The sequence below is a fragment of the Callospermophilus lateralis genome, unplaced genomic scaffold (assembly GCF_048772815.1).
Source record: "Callospermophilus lateralis isolate mCalLat2 unplaced genomic scaffold, mCalLat2.hap1 Scaffold_107, whole genome shotgun sequence".
Classification (NCBI taxonomy): Eukaryota; Metazoa; Chordata; class Mammalia; order Rodentia; family Sciuridae; genus Callospermophilus; species Callospermophilus lateralis.
The window spans coordinates 414,084-440,324 of NW_027510917.1; the positions used below are offsets into that span (position 1 = coordinate 414,084).

Below are 26,241 nucleotides of genomic sequence, written 5' to 3' on the forward strand. Positions count from 1 at the left end.
CAAGACTTGACTACATTCAAATATGTGTACCTACAGTATGGAATTGCCCCATAGTCTTTGGGTCTCAAGTATTGTTAACATATAATGTAATTGTCATAATGATGACCCTGAAGCATGAAGGAAAGGGAATTTTTTATAAAGCATTTTTTAAAAAATAAAACATCTAAAGGAGGAAGGGAAGTATATAATATCTTAAATTCCCATACCAAAAAGTTACAGTGCAAAAGCTTTGGCATTCAGGTAATACAATTTACTTTTAAATCTGTCAGATCCTGAACTAGAAATTTTGAGGATTAATTAGACAGTATGACTGTGATGTAGATTATTTTCTTAATATTATAGAGGAGTAAATTAGGATCAGAAAGTTCAACAGCTTATTTATGGAAATTTATTAAGAGAAAAACCATTGGTTAATTTTTTTTCTTTCATAGATAAAACCTGTGAGTTTTCCACTATGCTTGCATTAGGTTTGTTGGGAAATTTCTCCTAAAGCTTTCTTCCTTGTGAAGTCCTAAAACAGTTTAGGGTCTTTTGATATTACTGATTCTCAAAATGTTCTAATGAAAGGTTTCAGCCAGACATGCCAATATTGAATTATTAGGGTAGAGAATGAAAAAAAAAACTCTACTAAATAAGTTTTATTCTTTGATCAATTTATTATTCATTTGAATTGCTCTGATTTTCTTCATTTCACTGTTGTTACTAAAATTTAAAAATATTTCATTTAAGAAGTTTTAAGCATGCATATTTATTTATTTTTTTTTTGTGGTAGGGGAATCAAACTCAGGGTCTCCCATGCTCCATGCCTCTAGCTGGCATATCATGTTTTATTATAGCTTCTACTTCCAGAATTGTCTTTGATTGTTAATATTTTTATCATATCTCATTGTCCTGTGTCAAATTTTGTAGATCTAAACTTCATCAAGGATGGTGTATTACTCTTTGATCAGTAACAACTTTATGTGCTATTTTTAGCCACTGTCCATTTTCACATTACCAGTTATACAAATTATGAACTAGACAGAGCTAAATTTACAACAGTATAAATAAATCATCCAGCTTTATAATGTTTGTCATCTTTCTTGCTACCTTTATCCCCATCTCCAATCCCTGAGTTCCCACAAAATATTCTTTCCTCATAAAATACACATCACAGCATATTTTAATTAAATTTTTGGCCACCAAAAGATGAGGAATTTAGAGTAACAGCAGCTTTTACCCCAGTGCTTAGCAAAGGTTAGAGGCTTAGCACATAATAGAGGCTTAAAAAAGTAAAAACAATTCGCAGGTGTAGACAGACTAGTTGCCTTAAGACGCCAGGCAAACAAGATGTATCAAAACACTAAAAGATTGTCCTAAACCTGCATTATTTTTGGTAGCAAGGATGGAACCCAGGGCCCCATGCATGCTAGGCAAGCACTTTACCACTGAGCTACATCCCCATGCCACCTAAACCTGCTTTCTTGGATACACTTGTAAAGTTAAATTACCTCACCCTCAAAAAAGCATGACCTGTTCAAGGAAATCAAGATTGGTGCACATAATCCTGATTTTATGTGTGTGTTGGGGTGGGGGGTGGGGTGGGGGGGTGGATGTTAGTCCTTAATTCTGCCTCTTTCCCTTTAAGAGGAGTTGCTTTATTCAGTAATAACGTTATTTCAAATACCAAATGGTCTGCAACAACACCTCAAAAAAAGCCCAGGTCCCCGCGAAGGTGTCAGCTGGAAGAAAGGCAGAATTGAGTAAGTTCAAAAGCAACAGGCACCTTCCAGACACAGGAAGAAGGGCAGACAGAGAGGAAGCCACGCGCTATAGGCCCAGACACAGCCGTCGCATCCTCCTTGCGTCGCCATGGCAACGCGGCACCTGGCCGGCCCGGATTGGCCAGGCCCAGCGCGAGGGGCCTGCTGGGAGAGCATGTCCCCACCTCAGCTCAGCAGGTTTGAACTTGACGGGCCAGACGCGGGCTGTGTGGCCGTGGAGTGTTGCTTCTTCCCCTCCTGGCATCCTGTTCTCTGCGGACTGCAGTTCCGAGTCTGAGGCCTCCGTGGCCTCCTTCTCCGCCTTCATGACGGGTCCCTGGGGGCGGTGGCGACGTCTATCTGTTGGTCGCCACTGCCTCAGAGCTGCAGCAATTCCACCATGTCACTGTTGTCTCCCCTCAGCCACCACAGCTTCTCCTTTGACGATGAACATGGTGAAGGAGAGAATGAGGAAGATGTGGACGAAGATGCCCATGACGTAGAGACCGAGGTGTTGAGCCTAAGAGGAACAGAGTTACCGGGGCGCGCCAGGTAAACCTGAGGCTGCCCGACCTATACAACCGGTCCCAAGGTTTCTTGGACCCTTCCAAGTACCTTCAGCAAACCAAAACCATCTCCTGTCTTCCACCTTAGAGGCTGAGCAGGCGCCTGCATCCTTAAATGCAGCCCTTTCTGCAGAGAGTCCTGGGCCATTTCTTACAGATGACATGTTTTCTGATTCTTAGCTCTTTAATTGCTGCTATCTCAGTTTCCTTAAAAATGACCCGTATATAGTCTCAAACACACGAAACTGCTTCTATTTCAGGAGTTTTACGAATCCTCAGAAATCCAGATGGTGAACTGAAAAACTCTTGTCCATAATCTTAGTTCCAAAATGTGTTTTATGTAGTAGGTTGTAATAGTGTAAACAGCTGAAGCACAGATTTTAGTCCACGACAACATGCAGAGGCAGGGTTGTGTCTGATCTGAGGACAAACTTTCAGTGGAATAGTTATTGTTGTATCAAAGAATATTTGAAGCAAAGGGATTATTAAAAACCATCATAATGTTTATTTCTACAGTGATTCAGTCAGCAAACATCTATGTTTTGCCACATATTAGTTTAGGTACTGGGGATCATAAATAAAATATTCAAGATTTATTAAATTAAAGCCCAGCTCGGTCCACTCTTTTACATGTGATAAAACTGCATCATAGAACACAAATAAAAAGTCTGACTCAAAGGCATACACCAATTTATTAGCAGACCTGGGCCTAGTAGTGAGGTAAACTGATCAGGTTCCCTCTTATACAGCATGACTATTTTAGGGTGTATAGAAATAGAAGCAAAAGGCCTATCACTGTAATAATGTAGGTCTATTTTGGGGTAAACGTCATCTTCAGAAGCCAATTTACAAGTTTCTGATCATCAGACTATATAAGGAACAATACAGGAGATCTAAAAAATGCAGACCAGAGAACCCATACTTTATGTGTGAGTGAAAAGATGGCCCCTCTCTGTATAAGGAATGAATGAATGGAATGTGGAACCATCTGAAATGACCCATACATGGTTACAAAAGTTACTCTTTTAAAGATGAGTGGTATGTTGGTGGAAATGTAAACCAGGAAGAGTAACCATGCAGGCTGTCCAGGGTGCTTGAAAAAACAAGAAAGAGGCCATCTCATATTAACCCCATAGACTCAGTGGTAAGAGTTAGGGTTTTAGGAGACCATTTTCATCTATGTTTTATAGGGATTATTTAGGACTTAGTGGGTATTAGATATTTTTAAAATGAATTTTAAAGATGTGTGAAATACCTTCTGAACATAATTAACAGGACTAAACAAGGTGGACATAGTTTATCAGCCTGAGGAATAAATGACCATGAAAAACTGCAGCTCAACTACTGAGACCCTGCATTAGCTTCCACAAGCCAAAATGCTAATCAAATGGAACCTGTCAAGGGAGGAGCCAGACCTATCTATGTCTCACCCAAAGCCTGAATGAGCTAATAGGGCTAAGGCTGCCTAAGCACATTTCATTCCCCATGAGTCAAAAGAATGCTGAGGATGTGGGTCTAGAAAGATTGCAGAATTTGTTAGGTCTTGTGTGTGGCAAGTGTTAGATTTTTATTAGGTACTCAATAAATGTGTGTTGAATGAATTCCTGTTTCTCCTTCCTGGAGAATAGTTAGATACCATGATTATTTTCAAATGGTTCAGAAAAACTAGCACTTCTTTTCTTTTAGAAGATGACTGTGTTCCTTTAGTTGTTGTTCTGGATAGCTTGTATGGGATGAGATAAAGGAAGGCAGCCTGAGTCATAGCCCAGCCATTGTTTTGGGCTATCAGCATCCTCTGTAGAGTACAGAGAAACCAAGAGCTCTGGGATTTTATGCCTCTCTCTGCCCCTTACTAGCTACATCTGATTGTGGCATACTAGTAGAGTAAGGCTTCTTTGAGATAGACTCAGGCATTGGCTGCACATATCTATGTGCTCAGATTTGTGTGTGTGCTGGGCCTCATACATGCCAGGCAAGCATTATGCCACTCAGTTACACCCCAATCCCTCAAGATAATTTTCAGTACAAGTAGATTTATGCTTAAAAGAGGATTAACCTTCAAGTGTATTGGCTGGGATTGAGAAGATGATCAAAGATGACCTCAAGACAAGATGATGAAAAGTATTTTTCTGGAGTCTTTTATAATATGCTTTGGGCCTACTGCTTTTCTATTTAGTTCTTTTCTGTCTTTCATATAACTATATTTAGAAAAGTTATGCCTTAATAAGTTTCTTGTCATAAATAGCTAATTATGAAGCTTTTCTTTATTAGGAGTATATCTGTAGTTTATATGCTATACATTTTGAACACGTTTGCTAAAAATGTTAAGGCAGGAAGTATTTAAAGTGTTATCTAAAAAAAACTGATTTGACTAATTTCTTCTTTCAACAGTGTTTCATAATCTAGACCCTCAGTCTAGACATATTTGGTTTTCTTCCTTCCTTTTTTTTTCCAGTCCTGGGGATTGAATCTAAGGTGCTTTAATCTACAGCCTACTAATCTACAGCCCTAAACCTTTATATTTTTCCGCCTCAAACATACAATCCTCCTATCTCAGCCTCCTACATTGCTGAGATTATAGGTCTATGCTATCACAACCAGCCATGTTCTTATTTATTTATTTATTTATTTATTTATTCATTCATTCATTCATTCATTCATGTACTTTTCTTTAAGGAACTCATGGCCGGTGGCAGAGGGAGACCAGTGACAGGAAGCTCAAGGCAGTTAATCCAGAAGTTTTTAGAAAGTTTCCCAGACAATATAGTATCAGAATAAATCTTGAAGGAAGAATAGGAGTTAGTTATAGTAATAATTATAATAAATGGCACAGCATGTACTTACTGAGGGTCCAGAACTATACTAAGTGCTTCACTTCTTCATGCAGCTACTACTGTCATCTCCATTTTACAGATGAGATCTCTTTTTTAGAGAAATTTTAATATGTGCAGAAACTAGGAAGAAGCAGATAGAGATTTTATCCCCAGGCTGTTTTACTCATGAAAGTAAGCTCTTAATCTGGCCATATGTGAAGGTAGAGGAAAGGCATTTCAGTTTTAGGCAAAAGCTGAAGAGTACAACACCATAGTGTATTTACCAACCCACAGAAGTTCAACATGACTGAAATGTAGAGTCTGGATCACCCATTTATGAAAAGAAAGGCAGGAGTCAATTTATGGATGTCAGGCTAAGGAGTTTGGATTTCATCCTGTGTGCAAATGGACCCTGAAGAACTTTGAGATGAGAAGTTACATGATAAAAGGATGCATTGGTAGGGGCAAATCTGGCAGCAGGTTTAGAGAATGATTTAAAAGGGAAGGCTAGGCACTGTTTATGTTTGGAGTGCTTGAAAGGTTTGAGAAGAGAATCACTTGAGAAAATTGAAGGATGTAGAACTGATATGACTAGTGATTGTATGGGCATGAGGGTAGGGGGAATCAGACATGGAGGGGTAACGGGTGGAGTCAGATCTGGATTTCTGGATTAGGTAACTGGGTGGATGGTGGTAACATTCATTTAGGATTATAAAAGGAGTAAAATTTTTCTTAGTGGGGAAGAAAGAGGGTGATGGATGCTGGAAAATGCTTAGAATTTTTTTTCAATGGACTGAGTTCAATATCCTGGAGCAGTCTATAAAATTGTTGGAAATAAGTCTGGAACTTAAGATAGAGATCTGGCCCAGAATAGCTGATCCAGATATCACCAGCATGTAGTGATAGTTGAAGCTGAGAACAGATGAGGTCATAATGCAAGACTGAAAAGGAAAGATGTGCCTAAGAAATAATATATTAACAATGTCTCTTTTCCACTTAGAATACAAGTTCTGAAAAGACATGAATGGATGATTAAATAACATAACCCCCCCAAAAAAAATTAGGGAAACTGAATCTATGAGGTATAAAAAGTGGTACAAAGCAGTTGTGAGGCAATTGTTTGTTAGAAGGAACAATGTTGAAGATACACATACCTGAGTCTATATAATAAACTTGCCCCTGGAGCTATGTTGGGTACTGAACAACCTTCCTATCTCTGAGTACTATAAGTTTTCCATAAGTTTTGTGAGGCTTATGTATCCAGCCAAATCCTTCTGTTCTTTATTTACTCATATAGTTAATTTTCTGTGTACCCAGAAGAGTCAGACTGATAGAAGGTACAAAGTGGAGATGAAGACAATGATTAGAGATAACCAGATTGGAGAGTCTTGTATATTCTAAGAACTGGCAAAAGGTCATCAAACAAAATATTAAATGTTGAAGGAGAGAAGGGCCACAGCAGTTGTGGGTGTAGCTCAGTTGATACAGAGTATACTTAACATGAATGAGGCTCTGGCTTTGATTCCCAGCACTGAAAAAGAGAAGGGTATATTTTTTTTCTATAGCTTTCTATTTCAAAATAATTTCAAATTTAAAGAAAAAGAATATAAAAAACTTTTATATTCTTTTTCTTTAAATCCTTTACCCAGAATTCCTAATTATTAAATTATTTGCTTTTCATCATTCTCTCAGTATATATGTACACATTACTTTTTTTCTATTCTATATAGTGGAGGGAAAGGAAAAGGTCTGCCCCAGGATCTGATTAACATTATGTGTATATGTGTGTATGTGGTAGTGGAGCTGTAGATATAGTTCAGGAGCATGTCCAAGGCCCTGGGTTCAATGCCTGGTACCACACACACACACCTACAAAAGATTATGTGTACTAGTAGTAATTAGTGATTACTTGTATAGATAGAATTTTTATTAATAAAAAATAAAATTTTAGAAATAAATAATTTCCTCAAGTGACCTTGAGTTACATAGGTTGGGCTCAAGCTATTCCATTGGGTTTTTAAATAATTTGGTTTTTGAAGAGAGTGGCATAACTAAATGAGTAAAGTAATTCAAAATTAGATTTCCTTTTCCTGATTTTTCATTTTTTTTGCTTTATATAATTGATTCATATGTTTTTAAAATAACAGTATTGAAATTATGTTGTTAGATTTTGTTTTCATTGTATAGTTAAATGATTTTTGACTAGTAAGAGAAGTATTTCGTGTACAAGTTCTACAGTATCCTTTCTTTCATAACAGTAAAGTTGAATCAGAAGATAACCAAGAAGAACAGAAACAGGTCCACTTAGGAGAAAGCAGCCTGACACCATGGGAGGTGTGGTTTGTTGGCAAAGAAAAAGAAGAACATGACCGGCTGCAACAGAAAGCTCTAGAGGTACAAGTAGACAGTATTCTTTCTATATGACAGTGAGCTCACAGAGTAGAGTTGCTGTTGTAAATTAAAATGTTAATCTTATTGTTCCTGAAAACAATGTGTGTGCATTTATTTGTATTTGTTTACTATGTTAATCTTAATAAATCTAATTGTAGAAGCAGTATATTTATTAGAAGTACATTTAGAAAATATAGCTAAATATAATTAAGAAAATGAAAAGCTCTTTTAATTTCACCACCTAATAATAATCTTTGTTAAAATTATGGAATATAGCCTTCTAAACTTTCTTCTATGTAAGTTTTTTAAAAAATAAAAGCAGTCATCTTAAGTATCCAAGAGGTTTGATTCCAAGACTTTCTTGGATTCCAAAATACTCAATGCTCAAGTCTTTCTATATAAAGGCATTTAACGTATATATCTCCCAATCTACTTTTAATCTTTTCTAATTACTTATATCACCTAATACAATGTGAACACTACCTAAGTAGTTATTATACTGAATTGCTCACAGCATAATGACAAGAAAACAATGTGTCCCTGCTCAGTATAGGCACAATTTTTTTGGCATATTTTCAATTTATGCTTGATTAAATCCATGGTTGCAGAACCCATGGATACAGAGGGCTGATTATATGTACAAATGTATATCTAGAGAGACATACAATAGAATTTTGCTCTTAGGTAAATTAAACTATATACTCAGGAAAAGTTCTAGGAAAGAAGAGAAAAATTGAAATAGAGACAGGAATCTATTCTACCTACCAAAGAGCATGTGCCCTGGCAAGTAAATAGATTTGTGTAACTTGCCATCACCTAAGCTCCCTATCCAGACTCACTCTCTGATTTCTTTTTATCACAGAAATGGTGAAAGATACTTCTTGTTTTTAGTGAAATAGTTTCAATCTTTTTAATCTGTTTTTTTGCCTGTTATATTATTAATATGTTTCCATGTTATTTTAATTTTTTTTGTACTTTTTGGAGCTGCATTGGGGATCTAACCCAAGGCTTTGTGCTTGCTAGGAAAACATGTTACCACTGAGCTATATCCCAGCCCTCATTAAATATTTTTCAACATCACTATAAAATGATTGTTTATTATTGGCTGGGGATATAGCTCATTTGGTATAGTGCTTGCCTCTCATGCACAATGCTCTGGGTTCAATCCCTAGCACCACAAAAAAAGAAAAGCAAAGAAAAGAAAAAGATTGCTTATTATTAAAATATAATTAAAATGTATTAATGTGTATTAAAATATAGTAAACTGGTACACTATGGTTGGATATTTTAGTTTATTCTAGTCTGTTAGTAACCATGTTATTATAAAAAATCATGGGAACTAAAGCTTTGCACTTTCTTTGCCCTTTATGATCTTCCTTGAAATTTTTCATATTGGTTTTGAAATTAGTTGTTATTTTTGTGATGAGTTTATACCAGGTAGGCAATCATCTGTTCAGGAGACTTGGAATGATTCAAATGATTGTGTAAATTAGTATATTCTGGCATTTCCCTTTTACATGATACTTTGTATTCTAGAATACAAATTTATTCCTGGAAATGTACACTGTGAGAGTAGTATTTATTTCCTCTTAGCAAGCACAGGGCTTGAAAAAGACTTTGTGGTTTGGTTTCAGCCAGGCTTAATAAAAGCTCTAGTTCTAGTCTTTTTACTTGCTGGATGATCTTAGCCAATTTATTTAGATTTCATACTTCAGTTTCCCCATCTGGACAAGGTGGGAAAAATAGTACCTGTCATGGGATTTTTGTGAGGATTAAATGAAACAAAGTATAAAGATGGCTGATTTGGTTTTTTATTGGTATTGGCATTTCTATCATTGCTAGTTTTAGCCTTTGGGGAAGATTTTTTTAAATTTGTTTTCATAATTAATGTTTATTTTTGAGACCCCAGTCTCTTCCCATTACCTCAACTTTAGATTTTAACATTACTAGTTCTTTTAACATTACTAGTTCCAATGTTTAGTGTGGCTTTTATTTTTCCTGCTTCTTTTTTTTCTTAGACTGCTAGAGATCAAACCCAGAGCCCTGCACATGCTAGGCAAGGATTCTACCACTGTTCATCCATCCTTGGGTAGTGTTTTTGAAAAATATCTGTTCACAGTGAGAAATCTAATTTTTTCATGTTGAACATAACTATAAACCTATACATAGATGTATATACATATATATTTGAAAAAGTATCTTACTTTATTCAAAACATGGTATTCTTTTTTATGAAAGTCAATTATAATCTGTTAAATTGATTTTAGACTTACAACTTGGAAAACACTGGTAGAGTAAATTAGTGGTAAAGCACAGTTCATTTGTGTTTTTTTCTAGCTACTATAGAAGTCACTTGTAAGGAGAATCACTATCAGTAAAAGGGGGAGAATAATATTTACCTCTTATTGTTATTATGAGGTCTAAATGAATATCAGGATATGGCCTACTATATATAAAGAATTCAATACGAGTTAGTTATTACATATGAAAGTATATAATAACTACTCTGAAGATTTGTTTCAAGAACAGATTAAAATAATAAATATAAAGCCCTTACCACAACCATTAAGCATATCGCAGGGTGTAATTATTTGTATGTATTAAAGCCTTTTAATGTTTTGAGTAATTTGACATTTCTTATGGCAACTTCATTACTTAACTTTGAAGCAATTTAAGATATTTTTGAATGAACCTTGCCTGTTAGTTATGCCAAGGAATTGTACCTATCAACCATAACATACGCATCATATACTCAATGTTTTGTTAGCTTATTTTGAGCTATGATGGTCTTTATATTTTATTTCTTTTGAGTGAAAACTTTATTTATTTTTTTTCTTTTAAAGAATACTGCCTAAAACTATTATAGCTTTCTGCAGAAATAATATTTAACTTCTGTCATCCAGAAAGTGTAAATTGGAGGTACTTTCATTGGAAGTAGGATCAGTTTGCTTTGCAGGATATATGAGGGACATTTGGTGTTGGGGGACTGATGATATTGGTAGAAAACAATGCAGAATTAGAAGATGGCTTATCATCATAAATTTCAGCCAAAATCTATTTGGATTTTCATGCCTTTCTCTTTATTTCCTAAGTCCTGCTTTCCCTTATTTTTCTATTCCCTAATTTGCTTACAAACCATGTCATTAAAAGGACAGATTTTTGACCATAAGGAATTGTTTATTTCAGATCCTTATAAAAGCTAAGAAGCATGAAGGCGAGAGAAGTAACTTTGCCAAGGTTTCGGTTAGTAGCAGAGCTGGAACTGGTATTAAGTTCTTTAGATTTCCAATTTATGTGCTTTTTATTAAGAAACATTCTAGAAATAAATAGATCAGACTTAGTATTTGCTTTTTAACTTATTCTTGTTTTCTTATTTTCTTCCTTTAACATTTAAAGAAAATTTTTTTTCAGTACCACGCAGAGGTACTTAACCACTGAGTCACATCTCCAGTCCTTTTTTGTAGTTTATTTAGAAACAGGGTCTCACTAAATTACTGGGGGCCTCACTAAGTTGCTGATTGCTTTGAACTAGTAATCCTCCTGCCTCAGCCTCTCAAACTGCTGGGATTACTGGCAAGTGCCACCATGCCCCACTTAAAGGATAGTTGAATCAGTAAAAAGCTCATTTCATTCATGAATTTGTTTTCAGTAACAGACATTTAAATTTGTTTTAGACATCTCTGTGAGATTGAGTTAAAAAATTGTTTTAACCCTTTACAGTTACCCTATTAAAAATGTTATACATTTGTAATAATGTTGAAATGATAAACATGGTAAACACTGAAAATTAACATTGACATTATGCAAGCTAGCATATTGGTTTTGTAGGTTATTAAATATAGTTACATTTTTATTATTTAAAATAATTCTTTAATTCTTCTAAGTTCTCTGTGGTCTTTGGCTAATTCTAATTTTTAACATTTGACTTAACATTTTAATGTAATCTGTTCAAAATTATAAAAATTATTTATTTTGTGACTAGTCCAGGTACTTTTTTTCCTGTTATTTTTTAACCTCACCATTTAATCTTCAGCTATTTAATTTATCAGCCATTAAGGAAGGAATAGGGTAGGATATAGAGTTGGTGAAACTCAAAATTGTCAGTTTGTTTTTTGTTTTTGTTTTTGTTTTTGTTTTTGTTACCTTCAATAGTAAAAAATCATTTGAAAATAGGCAAAGTGTATTGAAATAATGATGCATGTTTAGGACCCTCTTTGGAGTTTTGTTTTCCATTACCAAATGTTTATTCTAAGGGAAAATAGCTATAATCCTGTTGAAATTCAGTGGTGTGCCAGAAGAACACACAGGGTCTTTTGGAAAGAAGACTCCTGCTGTATCCTGGAGGAGGCCTGCCTCAGTGGTGAATAGATGGAGCCATTCAGCATGGGAAATTCTAAGAGTAGCTAGCCTTGGAAGAGAGGGTAGTGTATGAGAATGTGATGTATATTCTGGGTAGCCAAATACTTAAATAGACATTATAAGAATACAGTACTATTCAGGTCAGTGGTAGCATTTTCTAGCTACTTTTGGATCTTTTATTTATTATCACCTATATCAACATTAACTAAAATTTGGTATTCATAAAATAGTAATGCAACATCTTAATTTTCCCCCTTTTGAGTTACTTGAAGACTGTTAAAAAGTATATAAATATAATCAATTATGCTTAATCATACACTTAAACTTTTTTTAAACAAAAATTTAGAACTGGTTTGGAAAATTTTGAATGTATAGTTGTCAGATTTATATCTAGCCTTTTACTATATGTAAATTTATACACATGTATATACACATACATACACACATGCGTATCAGCACACCCACACACACTCTGTGTTTTTCTCCTTTTACTTGTTTTCTGGCACAAGTCCAGAATGTCTTCCCCTTATAGGGTATATTGTCATAACCTTCTAGTCAATCTCCCTCAGAATAGTATTGATCATTTCAAACTCAGCCTTCAGTCTTAATAAGAGCTCTAAATCATCACTTTTGACTTTTATTCTTCATCATAGTGTTCAATTTACTGTCTTCAAAAAACCTCTTTCTATCTAAAGAGGAAATTAGTACCACACTTTAAATTAATCGTCATCCCCACCCACATCTTTCACTTCTTTTAAAGTCATCTTCTCTCACTATTTTAAGAAACTGCTCATTTCTGACTATCCTGGTTCAAACCATTTCTCTTTGTCTTCCCTTTTTGTTCTTTTCTCCAAACTCCTTTTTTTATACCCAGTAACTCACAGTGTAGCACTTTATTCTTTGGTATATATTGAAAAGATTAGATGAGAGACTTCTAAAATTTCATCTTTCTCTCTGTGTGTGTGTGTGTGTGTGTGTGTGTGTGTGTGTGTGTGTGTGTACATGCACAGTTCTTGTTAGATCAATAGCAGGCACTCAATTAGAGTGTATTGAGTGAGTAATGAAGGAATAACAGCTATGAGGTAGTGAAGAATCCTATCAAGGTGGATATTTGTTTTGTGGGATATGGTATTTCAAGGTTTGAAGATTTTCTAAGTGAGACAGGGCAACTATTTTCTTTGCAGTGGAATTTTAAGATCAGAAGTCATAGTAAACAAGTATCTTTTGATTAGTCATTCTAAAATGCAAAAAAATATGTTCTTGGTGTAAAGTTTTATCTTCATTTAAGACCCTGGAATTAACCTGAGAGTTGGAAAATTGCCCATGGAGGTAAGTATTTGGAGAGAAAGGAAAGATGGGAAGGAGAAAGGGAGAACAATGGAAGATTCATAAATGTATCTGATTATTAGTATCTAAGGAAGAAAGAAAACTAACCAATAATTATGATTGTAGAGTCCTAGAGAAGTCTAGTTTGAATAGCTTTCTCAACTAAAGCCATAATTTAGTTGATGAGTGACAGAGTGGTAGCATTCAACTTGTAGTTTTATTTGGCCGTACCTTCCACATTCTTTCTTCTAAGGAAATGCCCAGACGTGTAGATTCTGGTGACAGCAAGACAGTTAAATAATCTGAGGTATGAATTTGGTTTTGTTTTATATCCCAGTAGCTATAAAATCTGTGAAGAAAACTGATTCTTTTTTTCTCTAAGGAAAACTGAATACCTTTTTTAGATTTCTTCTTGGGTGTAACTCTGATTTAAAATTTTAATTTAGGGATTACTTAATTCCTATTCTGTAGCTTCAGTAAGAATCTTGAACCTTTTTATAACTGTAAAAAAAAGTTGCAATTCTCTTGAGCCACTGCCAATAGCTTACAGTGGTGCCAAAATTTATGTATGGGAAAGTTGATTTCAATGAGGGTAATTTAGCTGAAATTTAGTCTAAGAAACTAGTGTTTTGCTGCCAAGCAATTATTTGCATTTCTAAAAAATGACTTATATTTTTACCAATGCTTTCTTTCATTGTAGACTAGTTACTTAAGTAAGTTATTATCAGTAGTGGTATATATTGTATAATGGAAACTATATTCTTGTTTAATTTGGTTAAGCTCAACCTTTTTTAAAATATGTGATTTGGGAACTTCCCTTAAACATTGCCTTTTGTTTAAATGAAATCCACAGGAATTAAATCAACAACTAGAAAAAAGAAAAAAATGGAAGAATGTGAAAAAAAAAGATAATTGCTGAAGAAAAGCACAAGGAATGGGTTCAGAAAAAGAATGAACAGGTTAAAAGGAAAAAAATGCATACACAAATCCTAACATCTCTTTTCAAAGTCTTTCTTCCAATTAGTCCTTAGCTATATTTTTCTTATATTTCTCTTTGGTTCTTTCTCTTTTGGGGTTTTGCTTTTGTTTTTTACCCCTACCCTCATGAATATTTATCAAGTCTCTTGTCTTCTGCCCTTTGCCCTTTACTCTTCTTTTGTTTTTGGTACTAAGGATTGATCCCAGGTATGCTTTACCACTGAACTACATCTCTGCCCTTTTTATTTTGTTTTGAAACAGGGTCTCACTAAGCTGCTGAGACTGTCTCTAATTTGCCATCCTCCTGCCTTAGTCCCCTTGAGTCACTTGGATTAAAGGCATGCACTACAGAGCCTGGATGCCCTCTAATTTTATTCTTTTCTGTCCCTGTGAACTCTACTAGTGTCTGCCTGAATTCAGCAATTCTAAATATTTTAAAAATATTTTTAGTTGTATATGGACACAATATCTTTATTGTATTTATTTATTTTTATGTGGTGCTGAAGATGGAACCCAGCACCTCACATGTGCTAGGCAAGTGCTCTACCCCTGAGCTACAATGCCAGCCCCACCAAGTCTGAATCTTTAGACTTGAATTTTTTGAGTCTTGGATTTCTATCCATTAGATCATCAGGAAACTCCAAATGTGTACACCTAAAAAAAATACCTTTGCTCCATTCCTCTTCATAGACTTTTTCCTATTATTCCTTTATTTCTATTACTTCTACTGTGTCTTCAGCCACTTAATAATAATAATTATTATGTTGCTCCAAAACATCCCTTTCTTTACTATATATAATTGCTGCTTCTATTTTATTTTCTGAATGGTCTCATTACTTCCTTCAACTTTATTGTTTACTTCTCCACACTAGGATATAAGTTCTTATAAGATCAGGAATTTTGCTTCTTTTTTTCAGTTATCCAACAGCTTAGTCATTACCACACATTAGAGGTACCCAGGAATATTTGTTAAATGAATAAACCCTTCCTGTATGTCTCTGCAAGATTAATCTTTGCTGCATAGATCTGACTGTCATTCCTTATGTCTATTTTTTTTATGTTCCACACCTGTACTGTCTTCTGACTGAGATTTTACCAACTCTAGACTGACTGGTTAAAGTGTCTCCACTCTATTCCCTGAGCCAAAGTAGCATTTCAGCCATGTCTACCATCTGTTTTCTCTTTATTCTATGCTGATTCTTTTTACTGAGATTATTTAGGGAGCTCACACAAGATAATCACAGCCGCCCCCAATCTTCTTGGAGTATTAGTTTTACTGGAAATGTTTTGAGAGGAAAATGTTATATTTTTATAGTAAAGCAAACATAGGTATATAAAGAAGTAGACTGTAAGTTTTATTTTTATTTTATTTTTCAAAGTGTTCATGATCAAACCCAGGGCCTTGCATATACTAAGAGAGCACTAAATTTTTTACATTATTTTAAAGATACAAATAAATTTCCTAGAAATCTTGAGCTTTTGGCTGTACTTCCCAGGCCTCAAGAGTATGTATTCTTGAGAAATTTTGAGAATACTTATCTTTTTACTATTTTTTATTTCCTAATTTTTACATATGGTATTTTATCAGGATGGAATCTCATCATATCCTCTGTTCTACTTTTCAATTTGTCATCTAACTCAGATTACTTTCTATATACAGATTGGCTGTTCACATGTTAGAGATTCTTCCCTGTGAATCTTTGTTCAATTTATATTAACTTTAATAGCACTTTATCATATGGTGCTTTGTATTTTCTGTATGTTTTATAAAAAACGAAAAAAAATGGCTGTTTTGTATTATGTACATCCCTTTGCTTTCCTTGTAATTTTAAGATCCTTAAGATCAAGAATTCTTTTTTATATTATTTTTTATCCATTACAAGGTTTATAATCCTTTGTATATAGTAAGCTTTTGTTAATTGAATGAGTGAATGAATTTTCTTTTTTCTTTTTTTTTTGCAGTGCTGGGGATCAAACCTAGGGTTTCACTCATGCTGGGTTTTACCACTGAGCTATATTCCTATTCTTCCTTTCAATTTTTGTTGTTGTTGTTGTTGTTATTATTATTATTATTATTATTATTATTATTATTATTATTATTACTTTTTAATTTATGGTGCTAATTGAACCCATGGCCCTAAGCATGTTAGGCTAGCATGCAACCATTGAGCTATCCTTCATATCCCTACTTTCAATTTTAATACATTCTAATGTTGGATCACACATTAGAATTTTTTTAAAGGTCTTTATTTTGTTTATTAATTTTTATATGGTGCTGAGGATCGAACCCAGTGCCTCACATGTACAAGGCAAGTTCTCTGCCACTGAGCCACAACCCCAGCCTGATACATTAGAAATTTTAAAATAACTGGGCATAGTGGCACATGCCTGTTGACTCCAAGTACTTTAGAAGCTGAGATGGGAGAATCACAAAGTTGAGGCCAGTCTGGAGAATTTTCTGAGACCCTGACTCAAAATGAAATGAAAAAAGGTCTAGGATAGGGTGTAGCTCTGTGATAGACTGCTTATCTAGCATGCGTGAGGGCTTGAGTGGAATCCCTAATACTGCCCCCCAACCTCCATTTAAAAAAATACTCTGCTATCACTTTGTTTTATATTGTGATTCTGTATGTTTCAAATTGATTTTATTATTAAAATATAACTATGAATTTAGATAAATTCTCAAATTATAGGACAAAGATTTAAATTTTTAATTATAGCTTTTGTCCTTACCTATTGTTGAATGTGATGCCAAGTGATATTATTATGAGTATCAAATAATTTCAGTAAGTTGAAGATAACATAATCTTCATCATCCAGGCATTAGAAGAAGGAAATTGGTTAGAGAGGTGTCTGTGTGTGTGTGTGTGTGTGTGTGTGTGTGTATTATAACCATAAAAGTATTCAATCCTTACTTAGATTGTGTTTGTTTAGAAATCAATTACTATGGATTGTGTTTGTTTACTTCATCCCCAAAAGAGTACTTTGAATAAATGTCACAATCAAAATAAGTCTATATGACCATTACAAAATTTTGGTTGACACATTTTTGAAGTTTATATAAAAATAGTTCTCCATGTATGGTGTGCTCTCTCCTCAAGAAGCTTCTCTTACCTTCTAACTTCATTAAGCTAATTTTACCATGCCAATCAAACATAATCGTTGTTTTTTCTAAGAATGTAAGATGCTGCTGAGGAATATCTGATATATATTCACTGTTTTAGTTAGTGGTAGTAGACCTCATCCAATTATTTTTGAGGTAAAAATTCTTTTGGAGTAAGTGGCTTGCCATGACATAAATCACTAATTATTGAAAGCAAGATTCCATAAGGTAGAAAATGATTCAGATATGAACCCTGAAAAATTAATTTACCTATTCTGCAGCATTCTTGTGCATGTTAAAAAATAATTGATCCCTCCTTTTTTTTCTTAAAAACTATCAGATTTCTTATTCAGCCTTAGTTACATTTACTTGTATTTGTAAAGACTGCTCTCCTGGTTCTTCTCTTCCTGTCTGCCATCTAGCTTTCTGTTTACATTTCATGGTGTGTGGTCCTCTGCTGCCTACAGCTTCATTTTAGTTTTATCTTGGGCTGCTATTTTCTCTAAATCATTTTCACTGTGTTTTATCAAAAAATCAGACAAAAGAATTTATGTACACATTAGTAAGATTGCTTTCTTCTAATATGACTGTAAATTGTGAAATTCTTTTAAAACAAATATCTTATCTCATTGAGTACACTTAATATTTGTGTTGCTATGCTAAATTATTTTCCAGATTAATGTTTTTACACATTAATACGAATTTTGAAAAAGACCTCTACTTTCAATGTTTTAAAAAGTTATTTAAAAATAAAATTGTTTTTAATTCTCAAAGCACACTGATATTTTATTTGAAAGACTTAATTCAAATCAACAAGGTGTATGATTGATAACACTGTTATCAGTGTATCATTCATGATTTCAACAAATGTTTACTTAGCTTTTTCTATGTGCCAAGTAGGCCCTATTAGAAGAATTAAAATAGAAAGTCAAAAACTTTAAGTATCCAGTTGTTAATTTCTTTTACTTGTAAGAAACAAAGGTTCTTTCAGGGCACCATTTTAGAAAAGAATGATTAATTATTGTCCTCTGTGATATAGAACCAGTGTGCTAGAAATTCCGAAACCACTTAATGGCAGACTGCTTTCTCAGTAGCAGTGACTATTCTGACTGCCTGCTGTGCAATAAAATACACCTATTTTAAGTTTATGAGTTTGACAGATGTGCATACCTGTATGATTAATAAGCACCACAGTCAAGAATACAAAATTTTCATCACTCCGGAAATTTCCCTTCACATCCAACCCCCATTCCCCTTCCCATAGCCAGCCACAGCTCCAAATATCTTGGTAATCTTTCTATTCTGTACATAAGATTGTACTGTCTATACTTTCTTAAAAGCAGAATGAAAGAATGTGTTGGACTTCTTTGTGTTGGACTTTTTTTGTTTTTAAATATATCCTGATATTTCATATATTGTTGATTCATTTTTATTGATGAGTAGTCTCCCATGGAATAGCACAAATTGTTTATCCATTCACTAGTTGATGGTCAGTGGATTGTTTTCCATTAGGAGATATTATGAATAAAATTCCATGACCATTTATATACAAGTCTTTTTTGGACATTTGTTTTCATTTGTTTTGGGTAAATGTTTAGGAGCTGAATTGCTGGGCTATGTGGTAAGAATGTGTTTATGAGAAATAGCCAAAGTATTTTCTCAGGTGCTTATACCAATATATATTCCCATGACTATTTATAAAAGTTCCAGATATTTTACATCTTTGGCAAACCTTATAATGTCAGTCTTTCATTTTTGTTCTTCCAGTGTATGTGTAGTATATGCCATTGTTTTAATATTCATTTCCATGAGATCTAATGCTGTTTCACATCTTTTTATAAGCTCATTGTATTAGTCTTTCAGGGATGCCATAACCAAATACCACAGACTTTGGTGGTTTAAACAACAGAAAATTTTCTCACATCCCAGTGTCTGCAGGTTTGGACTCTATTTAGGCCTCTGGCCTGCAGATGGCTTGTCTTCTGGCTTTTTCTCTGTGCACACATATCTTTGGTGTATTTTCCTCTTTAAAGGACTTCAGTCTTATTGGATTAAGACCTCATTTAAGTTTGATTTACTCTTGGAAGGTTTTATCTCCTCACACTGGGAGATAGGCCTTCAACATAGGAGGTGAAGGGACATAATTTAGTTTATTATACTTGTTGACCATGGTAGGCAGCATTCTACAACTGAGCTACATTTGTTGTTAGCTTCTTTTGGACTTGTTTTGTGTCAGTTTAAGTCTTTTGCCCATTTTTTTGAAGGGGTTACATGACTTCTTATTAAGATATAAGAATTTGTAAGAATTCGCGGTTGAGTAAAACTTAGTGGCAGAGAGCATGCTTAGCAGGCTCTGGGTTCAGTCCTCAACAAGTCTCCTTTCTCCGTCAAAAGACATGTAGGAATTATTCTTTCTTTTCTTTTCTTTCTATCTTTCTTTCTTTCTTTTTTTGAGATGGGGATCTTGGTGACATCACTTTTTTACCCCAGTTGACCTCAAATTCCTGGGCTTGTCAGGTGATCCTCTTGTCTGAGTCTCCCAAGTAGCTGGGAATATAGGTACATGTGACACTGGGTGAATTTTGTACATTTCTCTTCAATTTTTCTTTTCTTTTTTTAATGTGGTGCTGGAGATTGAACTCAGGGCCTCACTCAGGCTACTCTAGCACCTATCAATGAGCTAATCCCCAGTCTTGGAATTCTTTATATATTCAGACCACAAGTCCAATGTCAGATAAATGCATTGCAAATTTTTTCTCCCATTTATTTTTTTCTTCCTTTTTTTGCCAAGGACTAAATCCAGGGATGTTTAACTACTGAGTCACATCTCCAGCCAGTTTTTTTTTTATTTTTTGTTTTGAGACAGTTTCTTACTAAGTGGTGTAGGAGGGCCTTGCTAAGTTGCTGAGGCTGACTTTGAAATTGAAATCCTCCTGCCTCAGTCTGCTGAGTCATTGGGATTACAGGTGTGTGCCATCACTCATGGCCCATTTAATTTTTCTAAATACTATGTTTTAAAGAGCAAAATGATCTTCCTTCCTTCCTTCCTTTCTTCCTTCCTTCCTTCCTTCCTTCCTTCCCTCCTTCCTTCCCTGGGGATTTAACCCATGTAGTCTTTACCACTTAGATATATCCCCATCCTTTTTTTTGAGACACAATCTTGCTAAATTGTGTAGGGCCTCCCTAAGTTGCTGAGGCTGGCCTTGAACTTGTGATCCTCCTGCTTCAACCTCCCTATTCACTGGGATTATAGGCATGCACCTCTGTGCCCAACTTAAAGAATACAAGTTTTAAATTTTGACAATATTCCATATTTCAATTTTTTCCTTTTATGGTTATGGTTTGTATGTCTTTATTTAAGAAACATGGTGTAATTCAAGAGTATAAAATATTTATTGTTTTCTTCTAGAAGTTATAACTTCAGCTTTACCTGTATGTTTATTTTGAGTTCATTTTAATATCTTGTTGAGTTAAAGGTTGGGGTTCATTCATTTGCATACATATATTCAATTGTTCCACTGTTAATTGAATAGATAATCCTTTCCCTTTCAAATTACCTTGGCACTTTGTTTAAAATCAATTGAACACACACACAGACACAAACACACACACACTCACACACACACACACATAGATCTATTTCTGAATTCTATTCTCTTCTATTGATTTTATATCCTGTGTCAGCAGTAATAACTTATTACTACACCTCTATAATTATTGAACTTATAGTTTTTAAAAAATAGACATATAAATCAACTTTTGTCTTCTTTTCCAAACTTATTTTAGTTCCTTTGCACCTTTCTATATGTAATTCAGCATCTGATTATCAGATTTGCTAATTATGCCTGCTTGAATAGTGCCTGGCACTATTGGGATTTTGTTAAATGTGTAGTTCGTTTTGGAGAAAATGGCTTTTAGTAATATCAAGTTTAAAATTTATGAATATGTTTTTTTCCATTTATTTGTCTTATTTCTCCTCAGTTTTATTTAGTTTTTGATGGTATTATGCCTCATTTGTACATGTATTTCTAATTATTTCACATTTTGGGCTATAGAGCAGTTATCTTGCCTTGTTTCTGATATTATCTTGAATCATAAAATTAATTTGTGTAGTCATTTGGTATTATTTCTTTCTTAAATGTACATTGCAAACTACCAATGGAGCTATCAAAAGCTAGAGTACTTTGTGGTAAATTTTTAAATTTTGATTTTTTTTTATAATAAATGGTTATCCAGATACTATTTCTTCTTAAATTAATTTTGAGAAGTAGTATGTTTTAAAAAGTTTTGACATTTCGCTTTGGTTTAAATTTTTTGGCATAACATTATTTTTAGCATTCCTCCATTTTGAAGTCTTTGTGGTCTATAGTGATCTACTACTTACTGTGTGATCTTAGACAAATTACTTACCCTCTTGTGCCTTCCTTTCCTCTTTTGTAAATAGGATAATAATAGTACCTACCTCATACTGGGATTGTAAGAATTAACTGATGGTCCATATGTATAATAAAGTACATAGAGTAGTGCGAGGTATAGATACCAATGAAGTGTTAGTTTCTGTCATTAAAAACATTGTAGGGACTGGATGATTTCTTGTTGGTGAGGTTAGGCAGGAGAGTCATAAATCACACAGATTAAGAGAGATATATTCCAAGACCATTTTCAGTTTGTAGATTTTCTGTCAGTGAGGAGTAATTAAAACCCATTATTGTTCCATTGGCTTTTGAGGTTTTGTTAGGAAAGGATTCCTTTTCACAACTATTGACTGCAGAGCAAGAAAGATATAAATCAACTTGAGGAATGGTACAAGCCCTGATTTTCAAGACTTGCTTGTGCTGCTCAGCACTGAACAGGACATGTATTATATGTAACTGATGTTTATTAATTAGGTGTTAATTTATAATACAGTATTTTACAAGATACTTTCAGGGAAGGAATTTCTCTTTTGGGATCATCTCTCTTTGCTCCATGAAAACTTACATGTATATATATATTTATATATATATATACATATATACATATTTGTATTCCATATTCCTTTTATACCTTTCAGGTTAATTTCTAAAAGTTTGATAAAGAGAAATCTCCATGTCATTATTTATTTAAAATTTAACTACAGGTGGTAGGTTATCATTTGAGTAAGGAGAAGAAAAGCATTGAGTTATATTTTATGTCAAAAATTATTTTTTTTTCTGAAAAGGGCCAGATCTTAAACATCTCAGGTTTTCTGCTCATGCAGTCTCTATGGCAACTATTCAACTTTGCTATTGTAGAATAAAAGAAACCATATGCAAATATATAAGCAAAATTAGTTGGCCGTACTTACATAGAATGTTGTTTACAAATACAGATGGCCTGTGGGCCGAATTTGACATTTAGCCTTGTTTGCAAATCTCTGATCTCTATAAAACAGTATACCTAAATATTTGCCCAATTATGTTCTTATATGCAATCTTCAGCAGGCATTATTCATTTAAATTCTATAACACACTTTTGGTGAATACTTATCCAAGTATTTGTATTGACAAATTGTCTATCTAGGAAATGTGCATATATATGAGGGTAAACATCCATTAAAAATACTAGGATTCAGCAGTCTAACAGATAGAAATATTTATTCACTTATTTATTTAAAGAATATTTATTGAGAACCTGTTATTTACTCAGTACTATCCCAGTTGCAGGTATATGTTGGTGAGCAAGATCTTTGTCAGTGTCCTAATGAAACTTACAGCCAAGCAGTAACTATCTGTTATTGACATTGAACAGGTAATTGCAGTATGTTATATATTCTCATAAACCGCATTGTGCCAACCACTGTTACACCACTTATTTTAAGAATAATAGAAGTTTAGAAAATTATTTCATATAATAATCCTTCCTTATGTGAGAATAATTACAGGTATTTCAATTAAAATTTCTATTTTTATTTAAGAAAAGGAAAGAAAGAGAACAAAAAATGAATAAAGAAATGGAGAAGAAAGCAGCAAAAGAACTAGAGAAAGAACATTTGCAAGAAAAAGCAAAAAAAAAATATCAAGAATGTTTAAAGAAAAAAATTGCTGAAGAATGTGAGAAGAAGAAGAAAGAAAAGGTATTTTTATTAAAGTATCCAGTTAGAATATGTTTTTGGTGTTCATAGGTGCCAACTATATTTTAGAAAAAGTATAAGATTAGAAAATTGACCGTATCATAGCATAAAGATATGAAACTATCCTTACTTATATTATGCTGTCTTTAAGCTTCAAAATGAATATGTATTTTTGGTTTCCTTACATTGAGTAATTTCAATAAGCTTATATATTTTTCAGTCATATTCAAAATTGTTGTTAGTTGTTTTAAATATTTTTTCAATATACTTTTATCTAGTCATATTACTGTATAATAAATTACTTTAAAAAGAAGGTGGATTCCTTTTTCTTGGGTTTGATATCTTATTGTTTAGAGGAAGACACATTAATATCACATCCCTGATCATGTTCAATTTTACTCCCAAATTACAGAAATATAATTCAATATTATGGCCAGTAAGCCATTGAGAGAGGAAACAGCTGGGAGAAAAGACTCAGTAGAATTTGAATGGAAAGTTTAGTTATAGAATATCCTTGGGAATGCTTTGGTCTTGTCATTTTAAGGAAAAAGAAAAACAATGGCAAGCTGAATTGCAAGAGAAAAAGGAAATAGCAGATAAAAGTTTAAGGAATGGTTGGAAAATGCAAAAAGTAAACCTTGTCCAGCTGTAAAGAGCTATGGGTATGCCAATGGAAAACTTACAGGTTAGTTTTAATGTTATGTGGCTTACGTAAGTATGGTTTGCAAAAGCAAATTTTATACATTTTGTTTCTTTTTCACAGAAATAGAAACATAAAATTTATTTTTCTTTCAAATTACTATCTTTTAGAAAATTATACTATGTTGGTAGGAATTTATTCATTCTCCATAAATGATATATAGAGGTAATGGTTGTAGAACTTCAAACTTACACTTTTAAGCAATGATTTCTAACATTTGGAAATAAGTTAAATTCTCAGGAATGGAATTGTAGTTCAGTCACAGAGAATGTTCTTAGCATGCATACAGCCCTGCGTTCAATTGTTAGCATCCCTGGTAGTGCTCTCACATTCTTGGATGAAAAAGCCTTACTCAGGATGTTTTTAATGGTTCATCTTGCCTACCCTTTTTCTAACCTCTCTAAGGCAGAGCTTCCAGTGTCTTTGGCACATTATTTTTACAGGGTGGGTTATAAATAGCACATGATCAAACAAAACCAATTGGCCTTTAGGCTTGGTCTGATGATAAATGGCATTGCATATTTTTCGTTGTGTTTTATGTTGAAAGCTCATACCTTGATGACAGCTGCCTTCACTTGTTTAAATGATTTATTTTTAAAAATACTCCCATTCTCTTTTGTTCACACAGTGGAACATATTCCAGACTTTGTTTTGACCATCTTGGTGAAGTGTGTGTTGACATATTATGCAGTCAAAGTGGGCTGCCAGGGTCTGAAAGAAACATTCCTTCTGTCAGGATTAGACCTCTCTTATATGTCATAGAGTTCATCCATTGTATCCATTAGTCCATTTTAGCTACTGAGGATGGCTTCTTTGTTCTCCTTCTCCTCCTCCTCCTACCCCAACCTTCCTCCCTGCCACCCTCCCTTTCTTTCTTTCTCTCTTGCTTAAAAAAAGGGCAATAAGCAATGATTTTGACCTACTGATTAGATAGAAAAGCTAAGACTTTAGGTGGGAATATACATATTGACTAGAAATTAATTGCTAAAACAATGGACTATTTTATTAAATTACTTTGCTTTTTGAATGAGTTTAATTATTTTTTATTTGATTGGTTCTCTTTAGTCATACATGCTTGTAGAATTCATTTTGATATAACTAAACAAATATGGGACATACCATTCTTATGGATGTACATAATGGTGCAATTATATACATCATATGAAAATTATTTTAAATTCATTTCACTCTATTTTTTTCCTATCCCCATCCCTTCCCTTCATTCTAATAAGCAACATATTTGGCTGCATGCTGTACTTCTGTTAAGTCTTTATTCTTTATCCTATCATTTTTATAAATTATGAAATAAAGGAATCTGTGTGCCTATTATGACCAAAGGATTTGAAGATAATTTACAGAATGTTCTTCCTTCACATAGTTATTATTGTCAGGCATCACAATTTTTAAACAGTATGTTCATCAAAAGATGCTCTCTCTAATTAGTAATAAAATTTCACTGATTCTGTGAAATCTTATTAACTTGAATAATAATAAATCAAAATTCCCTTGTTCTAAAAAATCTGATTCACTTTAACTGTATAAGCAAAATAAATTTTCTGTAAATTTTAGTCTCTGACAAGGGAAAACTAGTTCACAAATAAGTCATTTCCTAGACAGGGTTAAGAAAATGAAGGTTTTATTCAATATTATGGTTCTGAAATTAATTCCATATTAAAAACTTTGCAGGTGTTATTATTTGCATTGATTTTAACAATATTATTTGGGTTCTCAGCATTATTTTTTGTATATGTTTTAACTATTTTTTGGCTTCTCAGAATTATCTTTTACTACATTGCTATATTTGAAAGTGTTAGATTTTTAAAAGTATTCAGATTAGCTTGGTGTGTCAGTGATAGTTCGCCTTTTTGACAGTTTAATATTTTCTAGGAATTTTAAAATAAGTAATTATTGTCAAGAAGTTTAGTTGTTTTGTTTTGTTCTGATTTTTCAGTGATTGTAGGTTTTTACAGTGGAACTTCCTATCCAGAACCAGCCTTTTGTAATTCAATTCCATGGAAACCAATTCATATGCCACCTCCCAAAGAAGCTAAGGATCTATCAGGAAAGAAAAATACAAGACCTGTGATAGGTCAGCCACACAGGTAATCTCTGGTAATTCATAAAGCCAGAAGCAATCTCTGCCTGGGAACTCTGTGCAAAATGGAAAGATAG

General features: G+C 33.7%; 1 pseudogene; it reads left to right on the forward strand.

Moving 5' to 3' along the window:
• Positions 1-1,851: 1,851 nt before the first annotated feature.
• On the forward strand, positions 1,852-26,241 carry LOC143386230 (coiled-coil domain-containing protein 34-like; annotated as a pseudogene).